The sequence below is a fragment of the Pan troglodytes genome, chromosome 12 (genome assembly GCF_028858775.2).
Source record: "Pan troglodytes isolate AG18354 chromosome 12, NHGRI_mPanTro3-v2.0_pri, whole genome shotgun sequence".
Classification (NCBI taxonomy): Eukaryota; Metazoa; Chordata; class Mammalia; order Primates; family Hominidae; genus Pan; species Pan troglodytes.
In genome coordinates this window covers 414,962-431,350 of record NC_072410.2, presented here as the reverse complement: position 1 = coordinate 431,350, position 16,389 = coordinate 414,962, and positions in this window count along the sequence as shown.

Here is a 16,389-nt window from a genome sequence, read left to right as displayed (position 1 = left end):
CCATGTTTATACAGATGGCGGTGTAGATATTTCCATGTTTATAGAGATGGTTGTGTAGATATTTCCATGTTTATACAGATATCGGTGTAAATAGTTGCATGTTTATACAGATCACGGTGTAGATATTTCCATGTTTATAGAGATGGCGGTGTATATATTTCCATGTTTATACAGATAGCGGTGTAGATATTTCCATGTTTATACAGACCACGGTGTAGATATTTCCGTGTTTATACAGATAGCGGTGCAGATATTTCCATGTTTGTACAGATGGCTGTGTTGATATTTCCATCTATACACAGATGACCGTGTAGATATTTCCATGCTTATACAGATGGTGGCGCAGATATTTCTATGGATATGTAGATGGCTGTGTAGATATTTCCATGTATATACAGGTAGCGGTGTAGTTATTTCCATGTTTATATGGAGAGCGGTGTAGATATTTCAATGTATGTACACATGGCTGTGTAGATATTTCCATGTTTATACAGATGGCGGTGTAGATATTTCCATGTTTATACAGATAACTTTGTCAGTATTTCCATGTTTATACAAATGGCGGTGTAGATATTTCGATGTTTATAGAGATAGCAGTGGAGATATTTCCATGTTTATAGAGATAGCGGTGTAGATATTTCCACCTTCATACTGATCACGGTGTAGTTATTTCCATGTTTTTAGAGATAGCGGTGTGGATATTTCCATGTTTATACAGATAGGGGTGTAGATATTTCCATGTTTATAGAGATGGCGTTGTAGATATTTCCAAGTTTATACAGATCACGGTGTAGATATTTCCTTGTTTATGCAAATAGCGGTGTAGTTATTTCCATGTTTATACAGATACCGGTGTAGATATTTCCTTGTTTATACAAATAGCGTTGTAGTTATTTCCATCTTTATACAGATAGCGGTGTAGATATTTCCGTGTATATACAGATGGCTGTGTAGATATTTCCATGTTTATACAGATGGCTGTGTAGATATTTCCATGTTTATACAGATGACTTGTAGGTATTTCCATGTTTATACAGATGGCGGTGTAGATATTTCCATGTTTATAGAGATAGCTGTGTAGATATTTCCATGTTTCTACAGATAGCGGTGTCGATATTTCCACGTTTATACAGCTCGCGGTGCAGATATTTCCATGTTTATACAGATCGCGGTGTAGATATTTCCATGTTTCTACAGATAGCGGTGTAGATATTTCCATATTTATACAGATCGCGGTGTAGATATTTCCATGTTTATGCAGATCGCGGTGTAGATATTTCCATGTTTATACAGATAGCGGTGTAGATATTTCCATGTTATTACAGATATTGGTGTAGATATTTCCATGTTTACACAGATTGCGGTGTAGATATTTCCATCTTTCTACAGATGGCATTGTACATATTTCCATGTTTATACAGATGTCGGTGTAGATATTTCCATGTTTATATAGATGGTGGTGTAGATATTACCATGTTTATTCAGATAGCGGTGTAGATATTTCCACGTTTATACAGATAGCGGTGTAGATATTTCAATGTTTATACAGATGGCGGTGTAGATATTTCCATGTTTATAAAGATAACTTTGTCAGTATTTCCATGTTTATACAGATGGCGGTGTAGATATTTCGATGTTTATAGAGATAGTAGTGGAGATATTTCCATGTTTATAGAGATAGCGTAGATATTTCCACGTTTATACTGATCGCGGTGTAGTTATTTCCATGTTTATAGAGATAGCGGTGTGGATATTTCCATGTTTACACAGATAGGGGTGTAGATATTTCCATGTTTATAGAGATGGCGTTGTAGATATTTCCATGTTTATACAGATCACGGTGTAGATATTTCCTTGTTTATGCAAATAGCAGTGTAGTTATTTCCATGTTTATACAGATAGCGGTGTAGATATTTCCTTGTTTATACAAATAGCAGTGTAGATATTTCCATGTTTATACAGATCACGGTGTAGATATTTCCTTGTTTCTACAAATAGCGGTTTAGTTATTTCCATGTTTATACAGATAGCGGTGTAGGTATTTCCATGTATATACAGATGGCTGTGTAGATATTTCCATGTTTATACAGATGGCTGTGTAGTTATTTCCATGTTTATACAGATGACTTGTAGGTATTTCCATGTTTATACAGATGGCGGTGTAGATATTTCCATGTTTATAGAGATAGCTGTGTAGATATTTCCATGTTTCTACAGATAGCGGTGTAGATATTCCATGTTTATGCAGATCGCGGTGTAGATATTCCATGTTTATGCAGATCGTGGTGTAGATATTTCCATGTTTATGCAGATCGCGGTGTAGATATTTCCATGTTTCTACAGATAGCGGTGTAGATATTTCCATGTTTATACAGATCGTGGTGTGGATATTTCCATGTTTATGCAGATCGCGGTGTAGATATTTCCATGTTTATACAGATAGCGGTGTAGATATTTCCATGTTTTTACAGATATTGGTGTAGATATTTCCATGTTTACACAGATTGCGGTGTAGATATTTCCATCTTTCTACAGATGGCATTGTAGATATTTCCATGTTTATACAGATGGCGTTGTAGATATTTCCATGTTTATATAGATGGTGGTTTAGATATTACCATGTTTATACAGATAGCGGTGTAGATATTTCCAGGTTTATACAGATAGCGGTGTACATATTTCCATGTTTATACAGATGGCGGTGTATATATTTCCATGTTTATAGAGATGGCGGTGTAGATATTTCCATGTTCATACAGATATCGTTGTAAATTTTTCCATGTTTATACAGATCACGGTGTAGATATTTCCATGTTTATAGAGATAGCGGTGTATATATTTCCATGTTTATACAGACAGCGGTGTAGATATTTCCATGTTTATAGAGACCACGGTGCAGACATTTCCATGTTTATACGGATAGCGGTGCAGATATTTCCATGTTTGTACAGATGGTGGTGTTGATATTTCTATCTATACACAGATGACCGTCTAGATATTTCCATGTTTATACAGATGGCGGCGCAGATATTTCTATGGATATGTAGATGGCGGTGTAGATATTTCCATGTATATACAGATAGCGGTGTAGTTATTTCCATGTTTATATAGAGAGCGGTGTAGATATTTCCATGTATGTACACATGGCTGTGTAGATATTTCCATGTTTATATAGATGGCGGTGTAGATATTTCCATGTTTATACAGATAACTTTGTAAGTATTTCCATGTTTATACAGATGACGGTGTAGATATTTCGATGTTTATACAGATAGCAGTGGAGATATTTCCCTGTTTATAGAGATAGCGGTGTAGATATTTCCACGTTTATACTGATCGCGTTGCAGTTATTTCCATGTTTATAGAGATAGCGGTGTGGATATTTCCATGTTTATACAGATAGGGGTGTAGATATTTCCATGTTTATAGAGATGGCGTTGTATACATTACCATGTTTATACAGATCACGGTGTAGATATTTCCTAGTTTATGCAAATAGCGGGGTACTTATTTCCATGTTTATACAGATAGCGGTGTAGATATTTCCTTGTTTATACAAATAGCAGTGTAGATATTTCCATGTTTATACAGATCACGGTGTAGATATTTCCTTGTTTATACAAACAGCGGTGTAGTTATTTCCATGTTTATACAGAGAGCGGTGTAGATATTTCCATGTATATGCAGATGGCTGTGTAGATATTTCCATGTATATACACATGGCTGTGTAGGTATTTCCATGTTTATACAGATGGCTGTGTAGATATTTCCATGTTTATACAGATGACTTGTAGGTATTTCCATGTTTATACAGATGGCGGTGTAGATATTTCCATGTTTATGCAGATCGCGGTGTAGATATTTCCATGTTTCTACAGATAGCAGTGTAGATATTTCCATGTTTAAACAGATCGCGGTGTAGATATTTCCATGTTTATGCAGGTCGCGGTGTAGATATTTCCATGTTTATACAGATAGCGGTGTAGATATTCCATGTTTTTACAGATATTGGTGTAGATATTTCCATGTTTACACAGATTGTGGTGTAGATATTTCGATCTTTCTACAGATGGCATTGTAGATATTTCCATGTTTATACAGATGGCGGTGTAGATATTTTCATGTTTATATAGATGGTCGTGTAGATATTACCATGTTTATACAGATAGCGGTGTAGATATTTCCAAGTTTATACAGATAGCGGTGTAGATATTTCCAAGTTTATACGGTTGGCGGTGTAGATATTTCCATGTTTATAGACATGGCGGTGTAGATATTTCCATGTTTATACAGATATCGGTGTAAATATTTCCATGGTTATACAGATCACGGTGTAGATGTTTCCATGTTTATAGAGATAGCGGTGTATATATTTCCATGTTTATACAGATAGCGGAGTAGATATTTCCATGTTTATAAAGACCACGGTGTAGATATTTCCATGTTTATACAGATAGCGGTGCAGATATTTCCATGTTTGTACAGATGGCGGTGTTGATATTTCCATCTGTATACAGATGACCGTGTAGATATTTCCATGTTTATACAGATGGCGGTGCAGATATTTCTATGCATATGTAGATGGCGGTGTAGATATTTCCATGTATATACAGATAGCGGTATAGTTATTTCCATGTTTATATAGAGAGCGGTGTAGTTATTTCCATATATGTACACATGGCTGTGTAGATATTTCCATGTTTATACAGATGGCTGTGTAGATATTTCCATGTTTATATAGATGGTGGTGTAGATATTACCATGTTTATACAGATAGCGGTGTAGATATTTCCAGGTTTATACAGATAGCGGTGTAGGTATTTCCATGTTTATACAGATGGCGGTGTAGATATTTCCATGTTTATAGAGATGGCGGTGTAGATATTTCCATGTTTATACAGATATCGGTGTAATTATTTCCATGTTTATACAGAACACGGTGTAGATATTTCCATGTTTATAGAGATAGCGGTGTATATATTTCCATGTTTATACAGATAGCGGTGAAGATATTTCCATGTTTTTACAGATATTGGTGTAGATATTTCCATGTTTACACAGATTGCGGTGTAGATATTTCCATCTTTCTACAGATGGCATTGTAGATATTTCCATGTTTATACAGATGGCGGTGTAGATATTTCCATGTTTATATAGATTTTGGTGTAGATATTACCATGTTTATACAGATAGCGGTGTAGATATTTCCAGGTTTATACAGACAGCGGTGTAGATATTTCCATGTTTATACAGATGGCGGTGTAGATATTTCCATGTTTATAGGGATGGCGGTGTAGATATTTCCATGTTTATACAGATATCGTTGTAAATATTTCCATGTTTATACAGATCACGGTGTAGGTATTTCCATGTTTATACAGATAGCGATGTATATATTTCCATATTTATACAGATACCGGTGTAGATATTTCCATGTTTTTACAGACCACGGTGTAGATATTTCCATGTTTATACAGATAGCGGTGCAGATATTTCCATGTTTGTACAGATGGCGGTGTTGATATTTCCATCTATACACAGATGACCGTGTAGATATTTCCATGTTTATACAGATGGCGGCACAGATATTTCTATGGATATGTAGATGGTGGTGTAGATATTTCCATGTATATACAGAGAGCGGTGTAGTTATTTCCATGTTTATATAGAGAGCGGTGTAGATATTTCCATATATGTACACATGGATGTGTAGATATTTCCATGTTTATACAGATGGCGGTGTAGATATTTCCATGTTTATACAGATAACTTTGTAAATATTTCCATGTTTATACAGATGGCGGTGTAGATATTTCGATGTTTATAGAGATAGCAGTGGAGATATTTCCATATTTATAGAGATAGCGGTGTAGATATTTCCACGTTTATACTGATCACGGTGTAGTTATTTCCATGTTTTTAGAGATAGCGGTGTGGATATTTCCATGTTTATACAGATAGGGGTTTAGATATTTCAATTTTTATAGAGATGGCGTTGTAGATATTTCCATGTTTATACAGATCACGGTGTAGATATATACTCGTTTATGCAAATAGCGGTGTAGTTATTTCCATGTTTATACAGATAGCGGTGTAGATATTTCCTTGTTTATACAAATAGCAGTGTAGATATATCCATGTTTATACAGATCACGGTGTAGATATTTCCTTGTTTATACAAATAGCGGTGTAGTTATTTCCATGTTTATACAGATAGCGGTGTAGGTATTTCCATGTATATACAGATGGCTGTGTAGATATTTCCATGTTTATACAGATGGCTGTGTAGATATTTCCATGTTTATATAGATGACTTGTAGGTATTTCCATGTTTATACAGATGGCGGTGTAGATATTTCCTTGTTTATACAAACAGCGGTGTAGTTATTTCCATGTTTATACAGAGAGCGGTGTAGATATTTCCATGTATATGCAGATGGCTGTGTAGATATTTCCATGTATATACACATGGCTGTGTAGGTATTTCCATGTTTATACAGATGGCTGTGTAGATATTTCCATGTTTATACAGATGACTTGTAGGTATTTCCATGTTTATACAGATGGCGGTGTAGATATTTCCATGTTTATGCAGATCGCGGTGTAGATATTTCCATGTTTCTACAGATAGCAGTGTAGATATTTCCATGTTTAAACAGATCGCGGTGTAGATATTTCCATGTTTATGCAGGTCGCGGTGTAGATATTTCCATGTTTATACAGATAGCGGTGTAGATATTCCATGTTTTTACAGATATTGGTGTAGATATTTCCATGTTTACACAGATTGTGGTGTAGATATTTCGATCTTTCTACAGATGGCATTGTAGATATTTCCATGTTTATACAGATGGCGGTGTAGATATTTTCATGTTTATATAGATGGTCGTGTAGATATTACCATGTTTATACAGATAGCGGTGTAGATATTTCCAAGTTTATACAGATAGCGGTGTAGATATTTCCAAGTTTATACGGTTGGCGGTGTAGATATTTCCATGTTTATAGACATGGCGGTGTAGATATTTCCATGTTTATACAGATATCGGTGTAAATATTTCCATGGTTATACAGATCACGGTGTAGATGTTTCCATGTTTATAGAGATAGCGGTGTATATATTTCCATGTTTATACAGATAGCGGAGTAGATATTTCCATGTTTATAAAGACCACGGTGTAGATATTTCCATGTTTATACAGATAGCGGTGCAGATATTTCCATGTTTGTACAGATGGCGGTGTTGATATTTCCATCTGTATACAGATGACCGTGTAGATATTTCCATGTTTATACAGATGGCGGTGCAGATATTTCTATGCATATGTAGATGGCGGTGTAGATATTTCCATGTATATACAGATAGCGGTATAGTTATTTCCATGTTTATATAGAGAGCGGTGTAGTTATTTCCATATATGTACACATGGCTGTGTAGATATTTCCATGTTTATACAGATGGCTGTGTAGATATTTCCATGTTTATATAGATGGTGGTGTAGATATTACCATGTTTATACAGATAGCGGTGTAGATATTTCCAGGTTTATACAGATAGCGGTGTAGGTATTTCCATGTTTATACAGATGGCGGTGTAGATATTTCCATGTTTATAGAGATGGCGGTGTAGATATTTCCATGTTTATACAGATATCGGTGTAATTATTTCCATGTTTATACAGAACACGGTGTAGATATTTCCATGTTTATAGAGATAGCGGTGTATATATTTCCATGTTTATACAGATAGCGGTGAAGATATTTCCATGTTTTTACAGATATTGGTGTAGATATTTCCATGTTTACACAGATTGCGGTGTAGATATTTCCATCTTTCTACAGATGGCATTGTAGATATTTCCATGTTTATACAGATGGCGGTGTAGATATTTCCATGTTTATATAGATTTTGGTGTAGATATTACCATGTTTATACAGATAGCGGTGTAGATATTTCCAGGTTTATACAGACAGCGGTGTAGATATTTCCATGTTTATACAGATGGCGGTGTAGATATTTCCATGTTTATAGGGATGGCGGTGTAGATATTTCCATGTTTATACAGATATCGTTGTAAATATTTCCATGTTTATACAGATCACGGTGTAGGTATTTCCATGTTTATACAGATAGCGATGTATATATTTCCATATTTATACAGATACCGGTGTAGATATTTCCATGTTTTTACAGACCACGGTGTAGATATTTCCATGTTTATACAGATAGCGGTGCAGATATTTCCATGTTTGTACAGATGGCGGTGTTGATATTTCCATCTATACACAGATGACCGTGTAGATATTTCCATGTTTATACAGATGGCGGCACAGATATTTCTATGGATATGTAGATGGTGGTGTAGATATTTCCATGTATATACAGAGAGCGGTGTAGTTATTTCCATGTTTATATAGAGAGCGGTGTAGATATTTCCATATATGTACACATGGATGTGTAGATATTTCCATGTTTATACAGATGGCGGTGTAGATATTTCCATGTTTATACAGATAACTTTGTAAATATTTCCATGTTTATACAGATGGCGGTGTAGATATTTCGATGTTTATAGAGATAGCAGTGGAGATATTTCCATATTTATAGAGATAGCGGTGTAGATATTTCCACGTTTATACTGATCACGGTGTAGTTATTTCCATGTTTTTAGAGATAGCGGTGTGGATATTTCCATGTTTATACAGATAGGGGTTTAGATATTTCAATTTTTATAGAGATGGCGTTGTAGATATTTCCATGTTTATACAGATCACGGTGTAGATATATACTCGTTTATGCAAATAGCGGTGTAGTTATTTCCATGTTTATACAGATAGCGGTGTAGATATTTCCTTGTTTATACAAATAGCAGTGTAGATATATCCATGTTTATACAGATCACGGTGTAGATATTTCCTTGTTTATACAAATAGCGGTGTAGTTATTTCCATGTTTATACAGATAGCGGTGTAGGTATTTCCATGTATATACAGATGGCTGTGTAGATATTTCCATGTTTATACAGATGGCTGTGTAGATATTTCCATGTTTATATAGATGACTTGTAGGTATTTCCATGTTTATACAGATGGCGGTGTAGATATTTCCATGTTTATAGAGATAGCTGTGTAGATATTTCCATGTTTCTACAGATAGCGGTGTAGATATTTCCATGTTTATGCAGATCGCGGTGTAGATATTTCCATTTTTCTTCAGATAGCGGTGTAGATATTTCCATGTTTATACAGATGGCGGTGTAGATATTTCCATGTTTATAGAGATGGCGGTGTAGATATTTCCATGTTCATACATATATCGTTGTAAATATTTCCATGTTTATACAGCTCACGGTGTAGATATTTCCATGTGTATAGAGATAGCGATGTATATATTTCCATGTTTATACAGACAGCGGTGTAGATATTTCCATGTTTATAGAGACAACGGTGTAGATATTTCCATGTTTATTCAGATAGCGGTGCAGATATTTCCATGTTTGTACAGATGGTGGTGTTGATATTTCTATATATACACAGATTACCGTGTAGATATTTCCATGTTTATACAGATAGCAGCACAGATATTTCTATGGATATGTAGATGGCGGTGTAGATATTTCCATGTATATACAGATAGCGGTGTAGTTATTTCCATGTTTATATAGACAGCGGTGTAGATATTTCCACATATGTACACATGGCTGTGTAGATATTTCCATGTTTATACAGATGGCGGTGTAGATATTTCCATGTTTATACAGATAACTTTGTCAGTATTTCCATGTTTATGCAGATCGCGGTGTAGATATTTCCATGTTTATACAGATAGCGGTGTAGATATTTCCACGTTTATACTGATTGCGATGTAGTTATTTCCATGTTTATAGAGATAGCGGTGTGGATATTTCCATGTTTATACCGACAGGGGTGTAGATATTTCCATGTTTATACAGATCACGGTGTAGATATTTCCTTGTTTATGCAAATAGCAGTGTAGGTATTTCCATGTTTATACAGATGGCGGTGTAGATATTTCCATGTTTATACAGATGGCGGTGTAGATATTTCCATGTTTATATAGATGGTGGTGTAGATATTACCATGTTTATACAGATAGCGGTGTAGATATTTCCATGTTTATACAGATAGCGATGTATATATTTCCATGTTTATACAGATAGCGGTGTAGATATTTCCATGTTTTTACAGACCACGGTGTAGATATTTCCATGTTTATACAGATAGTGGTGCAGATATTTCCATGTTTGTTCAGATGGCGGTGTTGATATTTCCATCTATGCACAGATGACCGTGTAGATATTTCCATGTTAATACAGATGGCGGTGCAGATATTTCTATGGATATGTAGATGGCGGTGTAGATATTTCCATGTATATACAGATAGCGGTGTAGTTATTTCCATGTTTATATAGAGAGCGGTGTAGATATTTCCATGTATGTACACATGGCTGTGTAGATATTTCCATGTTCACATAGATGGCGGTGTAGATATTACCATGTTTATAGAGATGGCGGTGTAGATATTTCCAGGTTTATACAGATATCGGTGTAAATATTTCCATCTTTATACAGGTCACGGTGTAGATATTTCCAAGTTTATAGAGTTAGCGGTGTATATATGTACATGTTTATACAGATAGCAGTGTAGATATTTCCATGTTCATACAGACCACGGTGTAGGTATTTCCATGTTTATACAGATAGCGGTGCAGATATTTCCATGTTTGTACAGATGGCGGTGTTGATATTTCCATCTATACACAGATGACCGTGTAGATATTTCCATGTTTATACAGATGGCGGCGAAGATATTTCCATGGATATGTAGATGGCGGTGTAGATATTTCCATGTATATACAGATAGCGGTGTAGTTATTTCCATGTTTATATAGAGAGCGGTGTAGAGATTTCCATATATGTACACATGGCTGTGTAGATATTTCCATGTTTATACAGATGGCGGTGTAGATATTTCCATGTTTATACAGATAACTTTGTAAGAATTTCCATGTTTATACACATGGCGGTGTAGATATTTCGATGTTTATAGAGATAGCAGTGGAGATATTTCCATGTTTATAGAGATAGCGGTGTAGATATTTCCACGTTTATACTGATCGCGGTGTAGTTATTTCCATGTTTATAGAGATAGCGGTGTGGATATTTCCATGCTTATACAGATAGGTGTGTAGATATTTCCATGTTTATAGAGATGGCGTTGTAGATATTTCCATGTTCGTACAGATCACGGTGTAGATATTTCCTTGTTTATGCAAATAGCGGTGTGGTTACTTCCATGCTTATACAGATAGCGGTGTAGATATTTCCTTGTTTATACAAATAGCAGTGTAGATAGTTCCATGTTTATACAGATCACGGTGTAGATATTTCCTTGTTCATACAAATAGCGGTGTAGTTATTTCCATGTTAATACAGATAGCGATGTAGATATTTCCATGTATATACAGATGGCTGTGTAGATATTTCCATGTTTATACAGATGGCTGTGTAGATATTTCCATGTTTATTCAGATGACTTGTAGGTATTTCCATGTTTATACAGATGGCGGTGTAGATATTTCCATGTTTATAGAGATAGCTGTGTAGATATTTCCATGTTTCTACAGATAGCGGTTTCGATATTTCCATGTTTATACAGATAGCGGTGTAGATATTTCCATGTTTATGCACATCGCAGTGTAGATATTTCCATGTTTCTACAGATAGCGGTGTAGATATTTCCATGCTTATACAGATCGCGGTGTAGATATTTCCATGTTTATGCAGATCGCGGTGTAGATATTTCCATGTTTATACAGATAGCGGTGTAGATATTTCCATGTTTTTACAGATATTGGAGTAGATATATCCATGTTTACACAGATTGCGGTGTAGATATTTCCATCTTTCTACAGATGTCATTGTTGGTATTTCCATGTTTATAGAGATGGCGGTGTAGATATTTCCATGTTTACACAGATTGCGGTGCAGATATTTCCATCTTTCTACAGATGGCATTGTAGATATTTCCATGTTTATACAGATGGCGGTGTAGATATTTCCATGTTTATTTAGATGGTGGTGTAGATATTACCATGTTTATACAGATAGCGGTGCAGATATTTCCAGGTTTATTCAGATAGCGGTGTAGATATTTCCATGTTTATACAGATGGCGGTGTAGATATTTCCATGTTTATAGAGATGGCGGTGTAGATATTTCCATGTTTATACAGATATCGGTGTAAATATTTCCAGGTTTATACAGATCACGGTGTAGATATTTCCATGTTTATAGAGATAGCGGTGTATATATTTCCATGTTTATACAGATAGCGGTGTAGATATTTCCATGTTTATACAGACCACGGTGTAGATATTTCCATGTTTATACAGATAGCGGTGCAGATATTTCCATGTTTGTACAGATGGCAGTGTTGATATTTCCATCTATACACAGATGACCGTGTAGACATTTCCATGTTTGTACAGATGGCGGTGCAGATATTTCTATGAATATGTAGATGGCGGTGTAGATATTTCCATGTATATACAGATAGCGGTGTAGTTATTTCCATGTTTATATAGGGAGCGGTGTAGATATTTGCATGTATGTACACATGGCTGTGTAGGTATTTCCATGTTTATACAGATGGCGGTGTAGATATTTCCATGTTTATACAGATAACTTTGTAAGTATTTCCATGTTTATACAGATGGCGGTGTAGATATTTCGATGTTTATAGAGATAGTAGTGGAGATATGTCCATGTTTATAGAGATAGCGGTGTAGATATTTCCACGTTTATACTGATCGCGGTGTAGTTATTTCCATGTTTATAGACATAGCGGTGTGGATATTTCCATGTTTATACAGATAGGGGTGTAGATATTTCCATGTTTATAGAGATGGCATTGTAGATATTTCCATGTTTATACAGATCACGGTGTAGATATTTCCTTGTTTATGCAAATAGCGGTGTAGTTATTTCCATGTTTATACTGATAGCGGTGTAGATATTTCCTTGTTTATACAAATAGCCGTGTAGATATTTCCATGTTTATACAGATCACGGTGTATATATTTCCTTGTTTATACAAATAGCGGTGTAGTTATTTCCATGTTTATACAGATAGCGGTGTAGATATTTCCATGTATATACAGATGGCTGTGTAGATATTTCCATGTTTATACAGATGGCTGTGTAGATATTTCCATGTTTATACAGATGGCGGTGTAGATATTTCCATGTTTATACAGATAAGTTTGTAAGTATTTCCATATTTATACAGATGGCGGTGTAGATATTTCGATGTTTATAGAGATAGCAGTGGAGATATTTCCATGTTTATAGAGATAGCGGTGTAGATATTTCCACGTTTATACTGATCGCGGTGTAGTTATTTCCATGTTTTTAGAGATAGCGGTGTGGATATTTCCATGTTTATACAGATAGGGGTGTAGATATTTCCATGTTTTTACAGATATTGGTGTAGTTATTTCCACGTTTACACTGATTGCGGTGTAGATATTTCCATCTTTCTACAGATGGCATTGTAGATATTTCCATGTTTATACAGATGGCGGTGTAGATATTCCCATGTTTATTTAGATAGTGGTGTAGATATAACCATGTTTATACAGATAGCGGTGTAGATATTTACAGGTTCATACAGATAGCGGTGTAGATATTTCCATGATTATACAGATGGCGGTGTAGATATTTCCATGTTTATAGAGATGGCGGTGTAGATATTTCCATCTTTATACAGATATCGGTGTAAATATTTCCATGTTTATACAGATCACGGTGTAGATATTTCCATGTTTATAGAGATAGTGGTGTTGATTTTTCCATGTTTATACAGATAGCGGTGTAGATATTTCCATGTTTATACAGACCACGGTGTAGATATTTCCATGTTAATACAGATAGCGGTGCAGATATTTCCATGTTTGTACAGATGGCGGTGTTGATATTTCCATCTATACACAGATGACCATGTAGATATTTCCATGTTTATACAGATGGCGGCACAGATATTTCTATGGATATGTAGATGGCGATGTAGGTATTTTATTGTATATACAGATAGCGGTGTAGTTATTTCCATGTTTATATAGAGATCGGTGTAGATATTTCCATGTATGTACACATGACTTTGTAGATATTTCCATGTTTATACAGATGGCGGTGTAGATATTTCCATGTTTATACAGATAACTTTGTAAGTATTTCCATGTTTATACAGATGGCGGTGTAGATATTTCGATGTTTATAGAGATAGCAGTGGAGATATTTCCATGTTTATAGAGATAGCGGTGTATATATTTCCACGTTTATACTGATCGCGGTGTAGTTATTTCCATGTTTATAGAGATAGCCGTGTGGATATTTCCATGTTTATACAGATAGGGATGTAGATATTTCCATGTTTATAGAGATGGCGTTGTAGATATTTCCATGTTTACACAGATCACGGTGTAGATATTTCCTTGTTTATGCAAATAGCGATGTAGTTATTTCCATGTTTATACAGATAGCCATGTAGATATTTCCTTGTTTATAGAAATAGCAGTGTAGATATTTCCATGTTTATACAGATCACGGTGTAGATATTTCCTTGTTTATACAAATAGCGGTGTAGTTATTTCCATGTTTATACAGGTAGCGGTGTAGATATTTCCATGTATATACAGATGGCTGTGTAGATATTTCCATGTTTATACAGATGGCTGTGTAGATATTTCCATGTTTATACAGACGACTTGTAGGTATTTCCATGTTTATACAGATGGCGGTGTAGATATTTCCATGTTTATAGAGATAGCTGTGTAGATATTTCCATGTTTCTACAGATAGCGGTTTAGATATTTACATGTTTATACAGATCGTGGTGTAGATATTTCCATGTTTATGCAGATCGTGGTGTAGATATTTCCATGTTTATACAGTTAGCGGTGTAGATATTTCCATGTTTTTACAGACATTGGTGTAGATATTTCCATGTTTACACAGATTGCGGTGCAGATATTTCCATCTTTCTACAGATGGCATTGTAGATATTTCCATTTTTACAGATCACGGTGTAGATATTTCCTTGTTTATGCAAATAGCGGTGTAGTTATTTCCATGTTTATACTGATAGCGGTGTAGATATTTCCTTGTTTATACAAATAGCCGTGTAGATATTTCCATGTTTATACAGATCACGGTGTAGATATTTCCTTGTTTATACAAATAGCGGTGTAGTTATTTCCATGTATATACAGATGGCTGTGTAGATATTTCCATGTTTATACAGATGGCTGTGTAGATGTTTCCATGTTTATACAGATGACTTGTAGGTATTTCCATGTTTATACAGATGGCGGTGTAGGTATTTCCATGTTTATAGAGATAGCTGTGTAGATATTTTCATTTTTCTACAGATTACTGTGTAGATATTTCCATGCTTATGCAGGTCGCGGTGTAGAAATTTCCATCTTTATACAGATAGCGGTGTAGATATTTCTAAGTTTTTACAGATATTGGTGTAGGTATTTCCATGTTTACACAGATTGCAGTGTAGATATTTCCATCTTTCTACAGATAGCATTGTAGATATTTCCATGTTTATACAGATGGCGGTGTAGATATTTCCATGTTCATATAGATGGCGGTGTAGTTATTACCATGTTTATAGAGATGGCGGTGTAGATATTTCCATGTTTATACAGATATCGGTGTAAATATTTCCATGTTTATACAGATCACAGTGTAGATATTTCCATGTTTATAGAGATATCGGTGTAAATATTTCCATGTTTATACAGGTCACGGTGTAGATATTTCCATGTTTATAGAGATAGCGGTGTAGATATTTCCATGTTTATACCGATAGCGGTGTAGATATTTCCATGTTTATACAGACAACGGTGTAGATATTTCCATGTTTATACAGATAGCGGTGCAGATATTTCCATGTTTGTACAGATGGCGGTGTTGATATTTCCATCTATACACAGATGACCGTGTAGATATTTCCATGTTTATACAGATGGCGGCGCAGATATTTCTATGGATATGTAGATGGCGGTGTAGATATTTCCATGTATATTAAGATAGCGGTGTAGTTATTTCCATGTTTATATGGAGAGCGGTGTAGATATTTCCATGTATGTACACATGGCTGTGTAGATATTTCCATGTTTATACAGATGACGGTGTAGATATTTCCATGATTATACTGATAACTTTGTAAGTATTTCCATGTTTATACAGATGGCGGTGTAGATATTTCGATGTTTATAGAGATAGCATTGGAGATATTTCCATGTTTATAGAGATAGCGGTGTAGATATTTCCACGTTTATACTGATCTCGGTG